This window comes from Pinus tabuliformis, chromosome 1_1, assembly GCF_031772625.1.
Source record: "Pinus tabuliformis cultivar Carrire ecotype Pingquan chromosome 1_1, CPIR1, whole genome shotgun sequence".
In the NCBI taxonomy this organism is placed as follows: domain Eukaryota; kingdom Viridiplantae; phylum Streptophyta; class Pinopsida; order Pinales; family Pinaceae; genus Pinus; species Pinus tabuliformis.
This window is the reverse complement of record NC_142297.1, coordinates 82649551-82672251: the sequence shown is the minus strand read 5'-3', so window position 1 is coordinate 82672251 and position 22701 is coordinate 82649551. Positions and strand designations below refer to the sequence as shown.

At 34.3% G+C, this 22701-nt stretch overlaps 1 pseudogene; it reads right to left on the bottom strand.

Moving 5' to 3' along the window:
* Positions 1 to 1491: 1491 nt before the first annotated feature.
* LOC149211697 (putative protein phosphatase 2C 2 pseudogene) lies at positions 1492 to 2766 on the bottom strand (annotated as a pseudogene).
* Positions 2767 to 22701: the final 19935 nt, after the last annotated feature.

The window sequence follows — 22701 nt, the reverse complement described above, 5'->3', positions numbered from 1 at the left end:
GCCCATCGTGCGCCTGCCCGCGCCCTCATGCACGACGACTTTGCCCGGTGCCCGTCGCACAATCGCCCGGAGGCCTTACAGTCGCACTTGCGTTTGTCATGCGCCCATCGTGCGCCCGTCGTGCGCCCGCTCGTGCCCTCGTGCACGGCGACTTCGCCCGGCGCCCGTTGCACAATCGCCCGGAGGCCTTACAACAAGGGTGGTGCTCCTAGCGTCACTCAACCACCAGGGGACTTCTCTCATGGCGCCTATGTCTCGATGGTCAGTGAAGGCAATTCCAGTGATACACATCCCTTGTCGGTTCTTCCAGGCGGCAGTGATGCAGGTGACATGGCAAGAAATGATGAAATGTGGTATGGCAACGTGTGCTCGGTTGTGAAGGAGCCTCCGAATGAGAATGAGGTAATATGAGGCCACCTGGGCCCTTTCAAACCTTCCCGATTTTTTTTCTGATGGTTCGTATGGTTATAGTCATGCAGTTTTGGGTTTGCAGTCCTGGTTCTGCCTCTGTAGCTGGGCAATTTCGTTCTCCTTCCTGGTAGGGTAGCATTCTGTAGCTCTTTTGTGGTTTTGGCTAGCATCTCTGTCTCTTATTTCTTGTCTCGACATCTTCATAGGTGGTTATTCCATCTCTTCCTCATGATCTTTTTGTTAAATTCTGGTTCTTATGTCTGGTTCCTTGCTTACTGTCACTAGTTTTCCCTTGGGACAGTTTTGTTGTGTTGAATGCTCTCAGATGCCCTTGCCTGAGGCTTCAACCTCCTTGTAACATTATTTTGATTTTTAGTTAATAGAATTAGGTTTTACAAAGAAAAAAAAATATACGGCAGTAGTCAAGTAAATAGTTAATAGTTAATTTTAAGCGTATATATACATGCAATTATAGGCCTAGGTATAAGAGTAGTCAAGTAAATAGTTAATAGTTAATTTTAAGCGTATATATACATGCAATTATAGGCATAGGTATAAGAGTAGTCATAGAGTGTATGCTACGTCTTTATTACTTGATTATAATTAACATAAAGAACATATTATCTTCATATGATATTATGAGACATCGAGGTTATGATGAGCTCCGTTGACTTTACTTGAGACATGAAATTGTCATCCGCTAAGTGGTTATTAATATAAGTAATTTCGCTTTTCATTGACGTGTAATATCAATTTTATTTTTATTTTTAAATTTACACATGACATTTCCTTCCTAAATGATGGTCATTTTCACGATGTTATTATTACAAAAGTTTTTATAATTTATAATTTTTATTTTTATTTAATCAAATAATAAATTAATTAAAAAATCACCTTCATTAAGATGAATATATAATTTTAAAAATATTAAATTTATAAAAATATTTAAAAAATATAGTAAATTCCAACATATATCAATAAACGGTTAGGTTATCAATTTCATTTATTTCATTATATCAATTAACTTTATATAATCCATTCAATTCATCAATTGACTTTGTTCATCAAACATTTTTTCCCATTATAACAGTCAACTTATTAATATAATTATTGGATTACGCAAAAGATATTCAAAAAATTAAAATTGGATGATCTGCAGTCCTGTACAGAAGCGAATGTCGGCGTATCATTTTTTACAGAAAAGGGCGAAGGACTCAAGGCCCCGTTCCCACTGCTTGATCATCAACAATATAATGTGTGGTCCTTTTAAATGGTAACAACCTGGTTGGGTTAAATGGTTGTTAGTCAAGAATCCTTTGACAATATTCCCACCTCACCTCACTTCACTCTGGAATTCTTTTTTATGCAAAAATGTGGGAGTTGTACTATCATCACACTCACATCATCCCTGGATTTTCTGGTTACTGCTAACTCTACAAGCTTTTTAGAGGCAGCGATGGGGCCGCCTCCTAATGGTGTCAAATTAGGTTGCTTCTGAACACAGAAAGGCCTGGCGATATCCACTGCTTCTTGATTACTAACTTTATCCCACAACCCATCTGATGCCAAAATTAAAAACTCGCAATCAGATGTTATTTCAATCTTTCTGGTGTCTGGTTCAGCTGTTATCCACTCTTTCATGTGCGAATCGCCTATTGCCCTAGATACTGCCAGGGATCCCTGAACTCGCCAAACTCCGTGGCGGAGGTCCACAATTCCATTCAAATTCTCTATCCGTTGCCGCTCGTCCTCCCTTCCAGCTCGATGATCGCATGTAAGGGCTTCTGAAGCACCGTCTCTGCTAATAACTGCTCGGCAATCCCCAGCATTGGAAACCACTAAGTTACCATTTATAATGAGGGCAGTTACACAAGCTGTACCGCTACCAACCTCCTGCTTCAAAAATTCTGCATCTGTTGTTAAGTACCCATCTCTAACGGCCTGTTCAAGAATGTCCTCTCTTTCGTTTTCCATTCTGAGCACTGCTTCCAGAATATTCTGCCCAATATTTTCGGCAGCGAAAGCTGCAGCGTTCCGACCGCTATGACCATCAAAGACGCCAAAGAAGGCCTGTTTGGAATCGCCAAGAACATTCACAATGGCCTTGTGGGTATCTTCCATGATTTCTCGCTTACCCTTTTTGCACGAAACCGCATAATGAAAACCCTCCACATTAACCTCAATCGGCTGCTCCACGGCCAGGCTCGGCTCATTGAGGCCCGGCAACTGGAGCGGAACATCTAGCATCGGCGGGCGTTGCCTCTTGTGCAGAGGCTTAGGGCACTTGTCGGCCAAAAAGGGGGATCTGCAGGAGCCGAAGACCGAGGGAGAATTCCCTGCTACAACGCAAGCCATTTTTACAATCTGCGGAGGCTGCTGTATAAATTCTATTGAGTGTATCGTTCGGAGCGTGTTAGTCCTTGTGGTTCCAATTGGGGTGTCTGCTAAGCATTTATATGGCTTCAATGGTTCAACTCAAATCAGATATAGGAAATGTGCACCGTCAAACTCCTGTGTACGCGATTACAGCCGACTATGAGCTGGAACACTGTGAAACGGTCACGGTCTAAAATTATAGAGGAAATCCTGATCAGTTATCACGTTTCTCTGGTCAAAGTCCCCGCTCGTCATGAAGGAAACTTCCAGAGGGTTAAATTTGTTATAATGAAAATTGATTAAATCAATATTGTCGGTACGTGGGCGCTCATGCCTGCGCTGATGGCGACAAATAACCATCGGGCACTAAAGTATTAAGGGTGACGTGAAGTTGTTTGTGTTTTGGACTGAATAAATAGATTTAGAGTTTTTAATAAAAAAAAAATTGGGTGTTTAGATTTTATAGAATGTAGATTTATCATTCAAAAAATTATAATATTTTAAACAAAATTGATAAAAAAAAAATATTTAAAAAAAATATTTAAAAAAATGGCTTTAAACCTATAATTATTAATAAGTTTATTTTTTATTCAAAATACATTTTTTAAAAAAAAAATTCAATAATTTTTTTTTATTCAAAATACATTTTGGAAACTTATTTTATTTAATCAACTACATTCAAAATATGTTTTTATTTTAAAATCTTTAATGGTTTAACTAAGGCTTCCAAAATAGTCTCTTTCCAAAATCCCAATAATTTACAAAATGTTTTAAACTTTCACTTACAACTTTTTTTGTTTTCGAAAGCTCTGGTTAGGTTGTTGAAAAATGTTAAAGCATTCAAAGGAAAATTCTATTAAAAAATCCTAATGGTGAGAGGGAAAACAACCAAAATTTCAGTTGAGGGCACACTTGGATGATCAGATTAATAGGACGTGCATGTTGATAAGAAAGTTGTTAAATAGAAGGACAACCAATAGAACAATACAACTATCTTTGCAACTTTACCGCAACAAGTCATATGGGGTAAAGCATAATCAAGTTTGGGATCCGGGAAGATTGAGATCAATAATAACAACAATACAACTATATATGTGGATAACAACATCATTATATATGAGGCCCAGGAGGGTTAAACGAACTGAAAACATGTGACGAAGAGGTCATGAAAACTTTCAACCCGGGGAGTCTGATGCAGAAACATCAACCCTAGCCAATCCATTTTTTTCTAGAATCAAGAGGGTCATGAAGTCCTTCAAAGAGGAAGGAATTCCATCAATTGTAAATTATATAAAATAAAATTAGGAAATTTTATGTAAATACAAGTGTCCAGGTTCTAGAAAAATTTGGGTGCTTAGTTTTTTTGGTGACCTAGTATTTTTTCCAAATAAGACTTTAACAAAGTAACAAGTGTAGAGATATGTGTCTATAGTTTTTGGATATATGTCTAAACAATGTTGAGTTCATTAACCTATTTCCTAACTATAGGAACTATGTTCCTATGTCATTATGTACAATTAGAAGTTGGGGACAATGTCTCAGAAGTAGAGCGAGACAAAGCTTAAGAGAGGAAGCATGAGTAAATTTTGTTTAATTTGTTTGTAAATATATATTATTAAAGAATATAACATGTTTTATGTCTGTACATGCTATATGTGTATTCTGATTCCAATGAAGCAAGTATAAATGGTAGTGTAGAGTGAGCCATTAGGAGAGAAGCACTCATAAGAGCTCAGTGGAAAGTCCATCCCCTTATTAAATAAAAAATTGATGAAAAGAAAATTGTGAGTGGGCCTGACCCCTTATCCTATATTATTAGCTATCGACATCTGGACCACATCCCTATCTAGCTATATCGAGGCTGAAAGAAATATATCTGGATGAAAGCTTAAATATCGACATTTGTCTCGTTAAATAAAATAATATTCGTAAAGTTGCTGAGACTACTGGATTAAGCTAGATATTGGGGCTAGTTTGACTTGTCATTGGATTCTCGGACTATCAAACCAAATTGGACTCAAATATCTTATGGAGCTTGCAACCTTCCTGCACTATATATTCAAACCAACTTGGACTCAAATATCTTATCGAGCTTGCAACTTTCCTGCACTGTATATTTAAAATCAGTAGCACCTGACTTAGGGCTACCTAACTAACGAATGCTTAAATGCTAGAAGAAATAAGAAAACAAAGAGTACCTTGAGTGGGCTTATGGTTGATCTATTCATAGATCAAGGATGGTAATTTAGAAGACCACAAAGTAGAAGAGAGTGCCTAGTAACTTGCAATTTATTAAAATTAATATAAGTAATTTCGCTTTTCATTAACGTGTATATATATATATATATATATATATATATATATATATATATATATTATTTTTTTTGGGTTAATTTACACATGAAATTTCCTTCCTAAATGACGCATGTTTTTTTTTTCTAAGTAAGATTAGTCTATTAACAAAAAGGAGATAAAATTACAGCGAGACCGAAGTCAGATATAATGCCCTCAAGAGAGGCAAAGGTGTCAAGATAGACATGGAATGAGACTGCTCCAGTACAGGGAGCTTAGCCTTGAACCTTTTTCTGAGTTTACAAAATACAAAAAGGAGCTGAAATTCCATTTCACCATCTGAACAAAAACATGCCCAATAGTATGGGCCGCCTGTTGAGCTATCATGAAATGAAAAAACAAGCTAAACACCAAGAGGTTCTTCAATAATTCGGCACCAACCTGTATCATACATGTTCCCTTCAAGAGCTGCTGCTGTGTTGGATGGACCAGGGTCGTCCGACGCCATAGCCATGTTCGGAGCATTGCTGGCTGGTGCCCCAGGAACCTGCAAAGGCTCTTTGCCAATCTCCAACCGGATACTCGACGTCGGAACAAAAACAAGTCCCGAGCCCTTCACCCTCTTGGGCTTCCTCCTGGAAAACCACTGAAATATGTTCCGTGATTCTTGGACGATTCAGCGCGCTGCAGAAGGTGAAGAGCGCATAGTCATATGAGGGATGCCCTCTTCCACTTTGAGTACAAGGGTAGTGCCCAACATAGAAGTTGCTAGAAGTGGAGGTCGACTCAGTGGACGGGCTGGAAGGCACCCGCCTAAGTTGACCTCGACGAGACCTCATTCGATGGCGACGACGAGGCATCGGGACGACCAATGCAGTGGTAAGAGAGCGAGGTGGTGCAGCGACGAAGACAAAGCCAATAGAGCGTGTGACCACAAAGACCAGGCTAGCAGATAACAAGAAAACTACAATTCGCAGGCCTGGTGCCCGAGATAAAAACCAACAAGAGGACGGAGGCAGCTCTGCCGTGAGACTAGAGCTTGGATACAGAGTCGCCTCTCCGTTTATGCCACCATATTCATCAGTGAGGATGAGACTTGCATAAATAACGCCAAACTAGGAGCTCCAACTAGACTTTGGAGAATTTTGCGAATGAATCACCAGGATTTTCTCCCTCGCCTGCTCATAATTGAGCTTTAAAACATCAATCTCCTTCAGGTCTTGAGAATCATCCAACATAACTACCACAGTAAATGAAGCCAAGGATTGAATCGAGCCAGCGTGTGCAAGCGCATGAACCATGTTGCCGGACAGGGATGGAGGATCAGAGCCGATGAACAACGAGCAAGTGAACTCTGCATATACCAAATTCCCAGACCCTTCATTTATTAGCCGGTTGATTATGCTGTACTGTGTGGGCAGGTGTCGTGCCTCCTGGCACCACCTCTGTCCCATCCAGAGTGTTAGCTGTTTAAACACCCGCATCCAGGGTAAATGACACATGTTATTATTATAAAAGTTTTTATAATTTTTATTTTTATTTAATTAAATAATAAATTAATTAAAAAAATCACCTTCATTAAAATAAATATATAATTTCAAAAATATTAAATTAATAAAAATATTAAAAAAATATAGCCAATTCCAACATATCAATAATATCAATAAAATGTTAGGTCATCAATTTCAATTATTTCATTATATCAATAAAAAGTAATAACATATTATACCATCAATTTCATTATATCAATTAACTTTATAGAATCAATTGAATTCATCAATTGACTTTGTTTATCAATTTTTTTATCCCTTTATAACAATGAATTTATTTTATAATTATTGGATTACGCAAAAGATATTTACACCGATATGCGTCCCCCCTATCGGAATTGGCAACTTAATCATTTTCTTAATTAATCTTTTTGATTGAATGGCCTGAATTGAAAGATGCCAGTATATTCCTGTAGTCGTCACTACATCAATGAACGAAATTCGCAATAGTAACTTTCTTGTATGTCTACATTACATGTTTAAACCATACTTAAATTAGTTTTTTACAAAGCATGATTAAAAATTTACCGTGCCTCTTGTTGATAACCACGTATGCTGATGAGTGAGAAATGTATTTAAAAAATTATAAAATATTAACCTAAGAGACGTGGATCAAAGAGGAACAACCCATTGACAGTTTTCCTCAAGCTTGTGAAACGATTAAAAGTTGAGACGTGCACCTTATACCTCTTCATTTCTGAAACATATGTCTATTCAACTGTTTCCCAAGTGTTTTATCCATTAATTTAATGATTACCTTATGTAGATGGGTGGTTTAAACGTATCCGTGTTCAACCATACCTTTTCACATTCTGGTTTCAAACGTGCGCATGCTCAACGATAGCTTTTCATATTCTCAAATGTACCCATGTTCAACCATTTTCCAAGTGTTTTCTGACACCTATAAGGATTACTAATTCTCAAGTGATTTGAAGGTGGTTGCATTACTAATTCAACAATGCAGTTTTTACTATTGATAGTCCTGATGATGTAGGTCTCTGTGGGCACTGCAAACTATGATTTTTTGATGTAGCTTGTATTTATGTTTTACAAAGAATTGATTTGAGTGTGGAACGGTGTAATCGATGCATCCCTTTCAGACAGAGGGTTTTTCTATGTGATCACGCCTAAGGCTGGGACTCTGTGATGTGTTTATGGTGAATAAATCAATGGTGTGTGTATTATTATATAAAAGGCCTATGGAGGCATCAAATGCTTGTTTTCTCTTTGTATTCGGCTGAATTTGGTGTTGGCCCTGTATTTTCATATTTTACAGTGGAAATCCCTGTGGGTAAGGCAAATTTGGTGTAATCTAGGTTCACATTTAGAAAACCAAAAATATACTAAGTATAAGCTGAAACTGCGTTTAAACTGAGAATCCTGACCTCAAAGCTTTTAAATGGGGTTTTTGAATGATATCAGGTCCCTAAAACCCCAAACCGCATCAATCCTGTGTATTTCCTTGTCGCATCGATGAAAGCCATTTACAACGGAAAATCGCGCTAACACTTAGCGCATTAAAGAAAGCAGACGTGAAAATCTATGCACAGAAGTTTTGGACCTTATCGGGTCCGACACTTATGTCGTATCACGCAGTTGGATCAGTGATATACGATTGCGGACTCGTCGCATCGGCATATTGGAGCAGAGGTGGTGAATTGATAGTCGGTGGGATTGCCGATAGCGATTAGCAATAATCATATTGGACCCCGCCAAAGGATAGCGCCGATATTATAGACCATTGAGATTATCGATCATCGATATAGCGATTGCATTTGAGCCATTCGATTAGTCAGATCTCGATTCGCGGCAATAACACATATGACTGTGTAAAAAGGCGGAAAAGCATTGTTTCGGCATTTTGGAGAGTATTTGGTCCCGAGAGGGGAAAATGTATTTTTTAAACGTTTTCAAAGGCTTTTCACTCCTGATAGGACAAGGCATGGTTTTTAAAGGAAAAGGGGTGTTTGGCGGGTTGACTGCTTGGGTCATTTTTTATCCATTTGGGGTTTTTAAGGCCGAATGCGTATAAAATACTTCTGATACATATATATGTGGGCATGGGGGTATAAAGTTTAATAAGTGCCATTAAGAGGAAATTAAGCCCCGATAAGGTGTTTAGCATGTGGCATCCTTAGGGTTGCACCATTTATGATGAATTGACTGTAATTTCTGTCTAACTATACATTTAACTATCCTTTAATTTAAGGTTATTTGCCACAATTCGTAGTTCCTTTGATGAGATTTGAAAATAGTTTTACAAAATTTTCACTTTAAATGAAAGTACCTCCAAAACTACATTGTGACATTGCTTTCAAAATGAACGGTTCAATTCTGCCTATTTAATAAATCTATTCATGGTTTGAAGTGATATTGAAGGGTTTTGTCCACGATCTTTACCTCAAATTTGAATCTTTGGTCACGGACAAAGGCTTCTTTCTTGTTCTTGAATGACTTTTACCTCAAATTAACCACTATGGCTCAATTTTGCCTATTTTACAAAGCTTTCATGGTTTTAAGAGATATCGAAGTGTTTTCTAAAATCCCTATATGCTAATTGATAGGAATGCTCAGCTCAGAAGAAATATGAGGTATTGAGTCTATTTGTTATTAGGGTCGTTGATAATTTACTCTGTTAAAGATATTTTCATGCGTTTACTCCGTTAATGATTTAAGGGTGCAACTGTTTTTTTGTTGATGGGGTCGAGAGTTATGAGGAAGCATGCATGGAGCTAGGGGATTGGATCCTTGAGTGGTGGAACACTGAGCAAGTGGAGTATTAAACTGGCGGAACCTGTAGGTGGTTTTCAAAATCTGGAAAAGTCCTTTTCGCACCGCTTCCACGACCTGGGTGGTAATTTATTTTTTGACCCGATAAAACGTGGAGATGCCACATTGATATTAAAAATACTATTAATACTGTTTAATTTTCAATATTCTTCATTATTATTATTATTAATTAATACATTTTAGTATTAATATAATTCACATTAACAACATTAAAGATGAATAAAATTTTAATATTTAGTTTTAATATTATTTACGAATATTAATATTAATATATATTAATATTAATATGAAAATTCATTATAGATTATAATATATAATATAAATTTAAGTTATTTTATTTTTGATTTATTTAATGTGGTAATTTTAAATTATTTTAATTTTGTGTTATTTTAATTTATTAATAATATTAATATTAATACTAATAAATAATGTTATTATGAATATCATTAACATTAATAACATTAAATATGTATAAAATTTTAATATAAAGCTTTAATATTATTTATTAATATTTTTTTTTTTTTTTTTAATAATAATTTTAATTAACATGAATGTGAATATTAATATTTTTTTAGTATTATTAATATTTATAATTAATATTTATGTCAATATGAAAATCAACCATTGTAAATGATGGCCAAGCATGTTTATTTTATGGTTTATAATATTCATTCAAACATCACATTGTGAAAAAGATTGTCTCAACATGAAAATCAATCATGGGCAACTATGGTCCAATGTCATATTGTGACAAAGATTGTCACAATATGAAAATAAACCATAGTCAACCATCGTCGACCATGTTCAACCATGGTCCAACGTTTCATTATGAAAACTATTTTATCAATATGAAAATCAACTCTGATCCATCATGGTCAACCATGGTCAATAATCATGGTCACATTGTAACGAAGATTGTCTCTTGGTCCAACAACAATGGACAAGGATTATCTCACCATGAAAATAAATAATAATCCCATGGGTTTATTATTCCTTTGGGTTTATAATCATGGTCAATCGTGGTCAACCATGGCCCAATGGCACATTGTGACAAAGGTTGTCTCAATATGAAAATCAACCACCGCCAACCATTGTCATTCACGGTGAACCATGGTCCAACGTCACATTATAACAACGATTGTATCAATATGAAAATCAATCATTGCCAACCATATTCAATCATAGCCAACCATGGTCAAATGTCGCATTGTGACAAAGATTGTCTCAAAATGACAACTAATCATGGTAAAACATGGTAAATATGAAAATCACGCATGGTTAACCATGGTTAAACGTCACATTGTGACAAAACTTGTCTCAATATTGAAATCAGCCATCGTCAACCATCGTCAACCATTATCAACCATGCTCTAATGTCACATTGTGATAAAGATTTCCTCAATATCAAAATCAACCATAGTAAATCATGGTCAAAGATCATCAATAGGCATGCTTACAATATGACAAAGATTGTCTCAGAGTACGTCACATTGTCACAACCATGCTCATCCATGGCTAAGTATGGTTAACCATGGTCCAACGTCGCACTCTGACACAGATTGTCAATATGAAAACCAACCATGGTCAACCATGCTCCAATGTCACATTTTGACAAGGATTATATTAATATGAAAATCATGGTCAACCATGGTCTAATGCCACATTCTGAAAAATATTGTCTCAATATGAACATCAATCATGGTCAACATGATAATAATATTAATTAATATGAATGTGAATATTAATATTACTTTTAGTATTATTAATATTTATAATTAATATTTATATCAACATGAAAATCAACCATTGTCAATGATGGCCAACCATGTTTATCTTAGGGTTTATAATATTCATTCAAACATCACATTGTGAAAAAGATTGTCTCAATATGAAAACCAATCATGGTCAAGTAGGGTCCAACGTCACATGTGACAAAGCTTGTCACAATATGAAAATAAACCATGGTCAACCATGTCCAACGTCTCATTATGAAAAATATTTTATCAATATGAAAATCAAATATGATCCATCATGGTCAACCATGGTCAATAATCATGGTAACATTGTAACGAATTGTCTCTTGGTCCAACAACAATGGCCATCCATGGTCAACCATGGTCCAATGTCAATTGTGACAAATATTGTCTCAATATGAAAATCAACCATGTTCAACCATAGTCTAACGTTGCATTGTGACAAAGATTGTCTCAATATGAAAATAAATCATGGATAACCATGGTCGAACATCGCATTGTGACAAAGATTGTGTCAATATGAAAATCAACCATAGTCAACAATGGTCAACCATGTTTATTTTGTGGTTTATAATATTTATCTTAGAGTTTATATACCTAGGGTATATAATATTATGCCCTTAGATTTGATATTATTCCCTTGGGTCTATAATCCTCTTAGTTTTTAGTATTAATTCCTTTTGTTTATTAGTCACTAGGGTTTATAATATTAATCCCGTGTGTTTATTAATCTAAGTGTCCATATTCCTAAGATATAATATTATTCATTTGGTTTATAATATCAATCCTAGGATTTAATATAAATCCACTCGGTTTATAATCATGGTCAATTGTGGTCAACCATGGCCCAATGGCACATTGTGACAAAGGTTGTCTCGATATGAAAATCAACCACCACCAAGGATTGTCATTCACGGTGAACCATGGTCCAATGCCACATTATAACAATGATTGTTTCAATATGAAAATTAATCATTGCCAACCATATTCAATCATAGCTAATCATATTCAACCATGGTCAAATGTCGCATTGTGACAAAGATTGTCTCAAAATGAAAGTCAATCATGGTAAAACATGGTAAATATGGAAATCACGCATGGTCAACCATGGTTAAACGTCACATTGTGACAAAAGTTGTCTCAATATCAAAAGCAGCCATCATTAACCATTATCAACTATGCTCTAATGTCACATTGTGATAAATATTTCCTCAATATCAAAATCAACCATGGTAAATCATGGTCAAAGATCATCAATAAGCATGCTTATAGTATGACAAAGATTGTCTCATAGTACAACATCACATTGTCACAACCATGGTCATCCATGGCCAACTATGGTTAATCATGGTCCAACGTCGCACTCTGACACAGATTGTCAATATGAAAATCAACCATGGTCAACCATGCTCGAACGTCATGTTATGACAAGGATTCTCTTTATATGAAAATCATAGTCAACCATGGTCCAATGACACATTCTAAAAAATATTGTCTCAATATGAACATCAATCATGATCAACATGATCAACCATGCTTGTTTTAGGGTTATAAATTTTTAATATAAAGTTTTAATATTATTTATTAATATTAATATTAATTTTAATTTTAATAATAATATTAATTAATATGAATGTGAATATTAATATTACTTTTAGTATTATTAATATTTATAATTAATATTACTTTTAGAATTATTAATATTTATATTTAATATTTATGTCAATATGAAAATCAACCACGGTCAATGATGGCCAACCATGTTTATTTTAGGGTTTATAATATTCATTCAAACATCACATTATGAAAAATATTGTCTCAATATGAAAACCAATCATGGTCAACTATGGTCCAACATCACATTTTGACAAAGGTTTTCACAATATGAAAATAAACCATGGTCAACAATCTTTGACCATGGTCAACCATGCTTAATCATGGTCAAACATGGTTAATATGAAAATCACGATGGTTTCTAATATTTTTCCCTTCACTTTATTAATTTCCAATGGTTTATAATATCAAATTATTGGTTTTCTTCATTCTTCAACTTTTTAATATTAATAATTCCTTGGATTCATAATCCCTTGAGGTTTTAGTGTTAATCCCTTGGGTTTATTATTCCTTTGGGTTTATTATATAAATCCCTTGGGGTCTTAGTATTAATCCTTTTTTTTATTATTCCTTTGGGTTTCCCATATTAATCCCTTGGGTTTATTATTCCCTTAGGTTTATAATATCGATCATGGTAAACCATTGTCAATCATAGCCAACCACGCTTGAATGTCACATTGTGACAAGGATTGTCTCACCATGAAAATAAATAATAATCCCTTGGGTTTATCATTCCTTTGGGTTTATTATATCAATCCCTTGGATTTATTATTCCTTTGGGTTTATTATATCAATCCCTTGGGTTTATAGTATTAGTCCCTTTTGTTTAATAGTATTCGTTTTGGTACATAATCCCTTGGGGTTTTAGTATTAATCCTTTGGGTTTATAATATCAATCGCTTGGATTTATTATTCCTTTGGGTTTCTCACATTAATCCCTTAGGTTTATTATTCCCTTAGGTTTATAATATTGATCATGGTAAACCATTGTCAAACATAGCCAACCATGCTTGAATGTCACATTGTGACAAGGATTGTCTCACCATGAAAATAAATAATAATCCCTTGAGTTTACTATTCCTTTCAGTTTATTATATCAATCCCTTGGGTTTATTATTCCCTTGGGTTTATAATATTAGTCCCTTTTGTTTAATAGTATTCACTTTGGTTCATAATCCCTTGGGGTTTTAATATTAATCCCTTGGGTTTATAATATCAATTGCTTGGCTTTATTATTCCTCAGTCAAACATGGATTATTATGATGTCGAGCATGGTCCAACATGCAATTGTCGTAAGGATTGTCTCAATATGAAAATCAATGATGGTCCATCATTTTTATTTCAATGTTTATAATATTTGCCTTACAGATTATATACGTTGGGTTTATAATATCGGTCCCTTGGGTTTAATATTATTCCCTTGGGATTTTAGTACTAATCCCTTCATTTTATTATTCCTTTTGGTTTCTCATATTAATCCCTTGGGTTTATTATTCCCTTATGTTTATAATATAGATCATGGTAAACCATTGTCAATCATAGCCAACCATTGTCAACCATGCTTGAATGTCACATTGTCACAAGGATTTTCTAATCATGAAAATAAATGATGTTTATTTTAGTGTTTGTAATATTTATATTTGGGTTTACGAATGTTGGGTTTATAATATTAGTTCCTTGGGTTTAATATTATTCCCTTGGGTTCATAATCCCTTGGGGTTTTAGCATTAATCCCTTGGATTTATAATATCAATCCCTTGGGTTTATTATTACCTCATCTTTATGATATCAATCATGATCAACCATGGTTGAATGTCATATTGTCACAAGGATTGTCTCGCCATGAATAAACCATGTTTAGCTTAGTCTTTGTAATATTTATATTTGGGTTTACAAATGTTGGGTTTATAGTATTAGTCCTTTGGGCTTAATATTATTCCCTTGGGTTCATAATCCCTTGGGGTTTTAGTATTAATCCCTTGGGCTTAATATTATTCCCTTAGGTTCATAATTAGTTGGGGTTTTAGTATTAATCCCTTCGGTTTATTATTCATTTGGGTTTATAATGTAAATAAGTTGGGTTTACTATTCCCTTAAGTTTATAATATCAATCATGGTCAACCATTGTCAATCATAGCCAACCATGGTCCACCATGTTTGAATGTTGCATTGTGACAAGGATTGTCTCACCATCAAAATAAACCATGTTTATTTTAGTGTTCATAGTATTTATATTTGGGTTTATCAATATTGGGTTTATGATATTAGTCCCATGGGTTTAATATTATTCCCTTCGGTTCATAATCCCTTGGGGTTTTAGTATTAATGCCTTAGTTTTATTATTCCTTTGGGTTTATAATATCAATCCTTGGGTTTATTATCCCCTTAAGTTTATAATATCAATCATGGTCAGAGATGGTTGATTCTCGCATTCTGACAAGGATTGTCTCACCATCAAAATAAATCATGTTTATTTTGACGTTTGTAGAATTTACACTTGGGTTTACGATTGTTGGGCCTACGGTTTCTTCCAAACGGTGGCCAGGTCTGCGGTTTCTTCCAAACGGTGGCTAGCTATACCTCTTCCAAACGCATGGGCTATATACCTGCGGTGTGAGCTATATATCTGTGGTTTCTTCCAAACAGTGGCCAGCTTCATTTCATAAATTCTCTTTCTATTGCGGTTTCTTCTCGATCTGCTCTGCGGTTTCTTCCATATCTGGTCCAGGTCTGCGGTTTCTTCCAAACGTGTGGGCTATATACTTGCGGTGTGAGCTATATATCTGCAGTGTGATAGCTGCGGTTTCTTCCAAACGGTGGCCAGATTCTTTTCATAAATTATCTTTTTATTGCGGTTTCTTCCCGATCTGCTCTGCGGTTTCTTCCAAATCTGCTCCAGGGCTGTGGTTTCTTCCAAACGGTGGTCATCTATACCTCTTTCAAACGTGTGGGCTATATACCTGCGGTGTGAGCTATATATCTGTGTTTCTTCCAAATGGTGGCCAACTTCTTTTATGGGAGATCACTGTAGATTTGGCTAGATACACATAAGAAGAACCCATATCTGTGAGATATTAGTTATTGGAGGTGTTTTTTACTCTTTCTTCTGTTTTTGCATGAGTAGATCTGTGGCTCTTGCTGCGGTGTACAATTTAGTTATTGAATAGATCTGCAGTATATATGTTAGATCACCATAGATTTGGTTAGCTATTGTGGCCTTCTCTTCAGCAATCTTTTATACCCAGCGCGAGAGCATTCTCCAGATGGCTCCCAGCTTCGCAAAAATAGCTGCTAGCTCAATTCCGTCCACCTCTAGGGGGCAAGCTCTAGCCCATATCGTGAGTGAAGCCCTAGCTCCCACTGTCTAGGTGGTCCAGGCCTCACTCGATGAGGATTTGAAGTTCTCTGAAAGTTCTCTAATTTGTCGATTCAATGGTTTTTGGTTGCGGCTAACAACTCTACACAATTGGATCTTAGAGGTATGGAAGCCTCTAATCCCTGATGCAATTAATATCTATCCCTGTGCTAAGGGTTTCTTTATAGTAGATTTTGAAAACCCTGAAAGCAGACAATGTATTCTAGATTCCGACCCTTGGTTTTGGGAAAAATCAGGCCTATTCATGAGGCCATGGAACCCATCTTTCGATCCCTCAACAACAGTCATAACCTCAGCACCAGTTTGGGTGATACTGCCAAACCTACCCTTGCATCTCTGGAATTTCTCTTCGCTAAAAGCCATTGGAAATGCAATTGGACAATTTTACTGCAGGTGCCCAGAAACAGAGGAATATGCTAGAACCACCTATGCACGCATCTGTGTGGAAATGGATTTCAGTGCCGGATTCCTAGCTGAAAGACATCTAACAAGTAAAGACTATGTGTGGAATCAAGAACTCAATTATGAAATTTTCCTCTTCAAGTGTCGATCCTGCTTTGAGACATGCCACCTAGCAAAAAATTGCCCAAAATCCTCCTAGAAAAATTATGCTAGAAAAAAAATCACCACAGATCTACATGGTGGGAAGGAGCACAGAGAGAACACTACACTGTCCTCAAAGAGGAATACTCTCGAGAAAAATCTGAATCACAAGAAATCAGGAAAGAGAGAAACATCTTTCAAGACAAGCAGGGGGAAAGCCCCGCCCCACAACAAAAGAGTGAACTCGACAACCCCTCAAGCATCAACAGTTATGAGGACTCGAATACCACACAAAATAAATCTTCATTTAACAGCGATGCAGATCTCCTAGACCAAACTTCTTCTCCGACTATCTTCAAAAAGACGAACACGGTGGATCACGAAGCTAAGACACCAATGTCCCAAGAATTAGAAGAGATGAAAGAGATGCAAGATAAATAAAGTTGGAAGACCGTAGAGAAAAAAAATAAAGCTACAACACCAATCTCGCCAAGAAAGACGAGGAGCCAGAGAATTAGAAACTAAGAAAATTATAGGTCCGATAGACCAATTTGGTCTCAGTGGACGTTAACCATCATCATCATCATCATCATCAGTATTAGGACCTTTGGTTTAATATTATTCCATTGGGTTCATAATCCCTTGGGATTTTAGTATTAATCCCTTGGGTTTATTATTCATTGGGGTTTTAGTCTTAATCCCTTGGGTTTATTGTTCATTTGGGTTTATAATATCAATCCCTTGGGACTGGGTTCATTATTCCCTTTGGTTTATAATATCAATCATTGTAAACCATTATCAATCATAGCCAAACATGGTCAATCATGGTTGAATGTCACATTATGACAAGAATTGTCTCACCATCAAAATAAACCATGTTAACTTTAGTGTTTGTAGTATTTATATTTGGGTTTACCAATGTCGGGTTTATAACATTAGTCCCATGCTTGAATGTCACATTTTGACAAATATTGTCTCACCATGAAAATAAAAGATTTTTAATTTAGTGTTTGTAATATTTATATTTGGGTTTACGAATATTGAGTTTATAATATTAGTCCCTTGGTCTTAATATTGTTCCCTTGGGTTCATATTCCCTTGGGGTTTTAGTATTACTCCCTTCTGTTTATTATTCATTTGGGTTTATAATTAGTGTTTGTAGAATTGATATTTGCCTTTACTCGATGTGAAGTTTATAATATTAGTCCCATGGGTTTAATATTATTCCCTTGGGTTCATAACCCCTTGGGGTTTTAGTACTAATCCCTTTGTTTTATTATTCCTTTCAGTTTCTCATATGAATCCCTTGGGTTTATTATTCGCTTAGGTTTATAATATTGATCATGGTAAACCATTCTCAATCATAGCCAACCATGGTCAACCATGCTTGAATTTCACATTGTCACAAGGATCTTTTAACCATGAAAATAAATGATGTTTATTTTGATGTTTGTAGTATTTACATTTGGGTTTACGATTGTTGGGTCTATAGTATTAGGCCCTCCGGTTTAATATTATTCCATTGGGTTCATAATCCCTTCGGCTTTTAGTATTAAACCCTTAGGTTTATTGTCCATTGGGGTATTAGTATTAATCCCTTGGGTTTATTGTTCATTTGGGTTTATAATATCAATCCCTTGGGGTTCATTATTGCCTTTGGTTTATAATATCAATCATTGTAAACCATTGTCAATCATAGCCAAACATGGTCAATCATGGTTGAATGTCGCATTGTGACAAGAATTGTCTCACCGTCAAAATAAGCCATGTTAATTTTAGTGTTTGTAGTATTCATATTTGGGTTTACCAATGTTGGGTTTATAATATTAGTCCCATGCTTGAATGTCACATTTTTACAAAGATTGTCTCACCATGGAAATAAAACATGTTTAATTTAGTGTTTGTAATATTTATATTTGATATAAGAAGAGCTTCGGCGTAAATCACATATAGAAAAACCTTTGTCTTTCAACATGTCCTGATGATGAACCACGCTAGTTGGTTCGAAACGCGTCGACAAAGGTCTTTCTATATGTGATTTACGTTGAAGCTCTTCTTATAACTGTTATGGATCACATAAGTCTCAATTCAACAATTTATATTTGAGTTTATGAATATTGAGTTTATAATATTAGTCCCTTGGTCTTAATATTGTTCCCTTGGGTTCATATTCCCTTGGGGTTTTAGTATTACTCCCTTCGGTTTATTATTCATTTGGGTTTATAATTAGTGTTTGTAGTATTGATATTTGCCTTTACTCGATGTGAAGTTTATAATATTAGTCCCATGGGTTTAATATTATTCCCTTGGCTTCATAATCCCTTGGGTTTTAGTATTTATCCCTTGGGTTTATAATATCAATCCCTTGGGTTTATTATTCCCTTTGGTTGATAATATAAATCATGGTAAACCATTTTCAATCATAGCCAAACATCGTCAACTATGGTTGAATGTCGCATTGTGACAAGAATTTTCTCAGCATCAAAATAAACCATGTTTATTTTAGTATTTGTAGTATTTATATTTGGGTTTACCAATGTTGGTTTTATAATATTAGTCCCTTGGTTGAATGTTGCATTTTGACAAAGATTGACTCACCATGAAAATAAACCATGTTTATTTTAGTGTTTGTAGTGTTTATATTTGGGTTTAACAATGTTGGGTTTATAATATTAGTCCCATGGGTTTAATATTATTTCCTTGGGTTCATAAACCCTTGGGGTTTTAGTATTGATCCCTTAGTTTTATTATTCCTTTAGGTTTATAATATCAATCCCTTCGGTTTATTATTCCCTTAGGTTTATAATATTGATCATGGTCAACCATTGTTAATGATAGACAACCATGGTCAACCATGGTTGAATGTCACATCGTGACAAGGATTGTCTCACCATGAAAATAAACCATGTTTATTTTAGTCTTTCTAATATTTATATTAGGGTTTACCAATGTCGGGTTTATAATATTAGTCTGTTGGGTTTAATATTATTTCCTTAGGTTCATAATCCCTTGGGGTTTGAGTATTAATCCTTTGGGTTTATTATTAACTTGGGTTTATAATATCAATCATGGTCATCTTTATTAATCTCTTGTATTTGTAATATGAATCCCTTGCACTCCTTGATCCCTTAGGTTTTTAATATTTATCCGTTGGGTTCAATAATTCCTTGGTTTTATAATATTAAACCATAGGGTTTATTAGTTCTTCGAGTTTATAATATTAGTCCCTTCTGTTTATCTTAGGTTTTTGATGAAAAGAGATCCTGGGGGTTAACCAAAATCCATTTCCTTAAAAAAATATCAATCTTGAGCCCTGTGGTTATGACCCACTAATCCTATCGGAAGCATTTCTTTAGGCCTTGAGCCTTTCAACCGGGGACTTACATTAAATCGGAGCCATATAAATTTACTAGTTATTAATAATCCTAAATTTGTTTGATAATATTTATATAGTTATTAATAATCCTAGATACCAATAATAATTAACCATATTTATACAAACCCTAAGATAAATATTAAAATTAATGAAACCTAATAATAATAATAATAATAATAATTAATAATACTAATATTATTATGAGTTTAGGTTTATAATAATATTAATATAATAATTATATAAGAATATAGTTTCTATTATTTGTATAGTTATTAATTATCATAAATAATAAATAATTGGTCTTTATTATTCTTATATATATATATATATATATATATATATATATATATATATATATATATATATATTTTAGTCCGTGTGGTTCGCGGACACCCGTGGTCAGTGGATGTCGGCTACGTCCATGTAAAGACTAGATCTGATCTCTAGGATCCTGCCCCTCGGCCATCATAGACCTAACCCAAGGTTTTTCGGGGAGAATTGACCTTGTGACCTTTCGAACGGCGAGGCACTGACTTGACCAGTTGGGCTAACCCTTGAGGCTATATTATAATAATATTGATTATATTATTATTATTATAATAATTATATTTGTATATTATAATAATAATATAACATTATAATTGAATATTATTAATAACTATATAAATATTAACAACCAAATTATTTCTATATATTATTATATTAATATTATAATAATAATATAAACTCCTAATTATATTATAATAATAGTGATTATATTATTATGATAATATAGTAATTATATTTCTATATTCTAATAATAATATAATATTATAATCAAATATTATTATTATTATTATTGATGATGATGGTGGTGGTGGTGGTTAACATCCGCTGAGACCAAACATTGGTCTAACGGACCTAAAGAAACAAATTATTTATTTTGACTTAAGATTTTATTCCTATACTCAAAAAGCTTGGAGAGAAGCCTCCCGAGCTCACTATAATTTTGACATTGTAAAAGGCTAGGAAGGTTAGTATTGTAACAAAGATTGTGAAACTGAGACCTAATGTGGATATACGCGAGGCACTCTAAGAGGAAGTGGTTTTCATCCTCGATGTTCCTATTCTCACATATATGGCAGATCCTTTTCATCTATGGCATTTTAGGAATTTCCCAATGACCTGTTTCACTATGGAGCTCATGAGAATTCGTTCTAATCTTTACTATATATATATATATATATATATAATTTATTTTTTTTTTTTTATTTTTTTTTTTTTTTTTTATTTTTTTTTTTCTGTGAGCTAGTTAAAATAGAGAGATACTTATATATATATATATATATATATATATATATATATATATATATTATATATATATATATATTTTCTGTGAGCTAGTTAAAATAGAGAGATACTTTTGATCTTCTAGGGTGGGGCTGATGACCTTCTTATAATAACTTAATTCTCTTTTAGCTGCTAAATCTTTTTCACACCACATTTTTTCTTTGAACTTAGAAGTAACAATATCTTTAATGTTATTTATGTTTTGCAATGCATCATTCTCATTGATCTCCCAATAGTTTAACCAGGCCCTTGTGTCTTTATGCCACCCCCGATTGAGCCTTAGGTGGTTTTGGCTAGAATTTAAAGCTAGACTTCTCTATGATCGTTTATGTTATTGAGTTTGTGCTTGTATAGCAGAAACCTAATCATAGCTAGGCTCTCAATAGGGGAAAGACCTGCTTCTATGAGGAGAATAGGGTAGAGTGTATTAATTTTAATTTTCAGGGTATAAGTTACAAAACGCTTCTGGATTTGCTCAATCTTTCTCCATGATTCTCTGGAGAAAGATTGAGCAAACAATATAATTATACAATATAATTGTTATTACTTTTTTTATAGTTTTATATTATTAGATTATTTAAATAACATAAGGATAATATAATATTATTATGAGATATTCTTATTATTAATTAATATATATTAGGAATTTATATAATTATTATAATATTAATATAATATTTATACAGTAATATATATAAATAATCTGGTTGTTAATATTTATATAGTTATTAATAATCCTTATTTATATAATTATTAATAATCTTAAATATCCATAATAATTATTAATGTGGTTGATATAAGTCTATTCGAGTATATCAATTACATTGAAATATGTGATTATATATATGCTTTATATACCCCTATCGGCGTATATCAACCATATTGGTAGATATGATTGTGCTAGTTTAAGAATTAAAATGGAATGATCTGTAGTGCTGTACTGAAGCGTGAATGACGGTGTATCATTTTTTACAGAAAAAGACGAAAGACTCAAGGCCTTGTTCCCACTGCTCGATAATCAACAATATAATGTGTGGTCCTTTTAAAGGGCAACAACGAGGTTGGGTTAAATGGTTGTTACTCAAGAATCCTTTGACAACACTGCCACTTCACTTCACTATGGAATGCCTTTTTATGCAAAAATGTGGGAGTTGTACTATCATCACACCCACATCATCCCCAGATTTTCTGGTTATCGCTAACTCTACAAGCTTTTTACAGGTAGCGATGGGGCCGCCTCCTAATGTTTGTCAAATTAAGTTGCTTCTTAACACAAAAAGGCCTGATGAT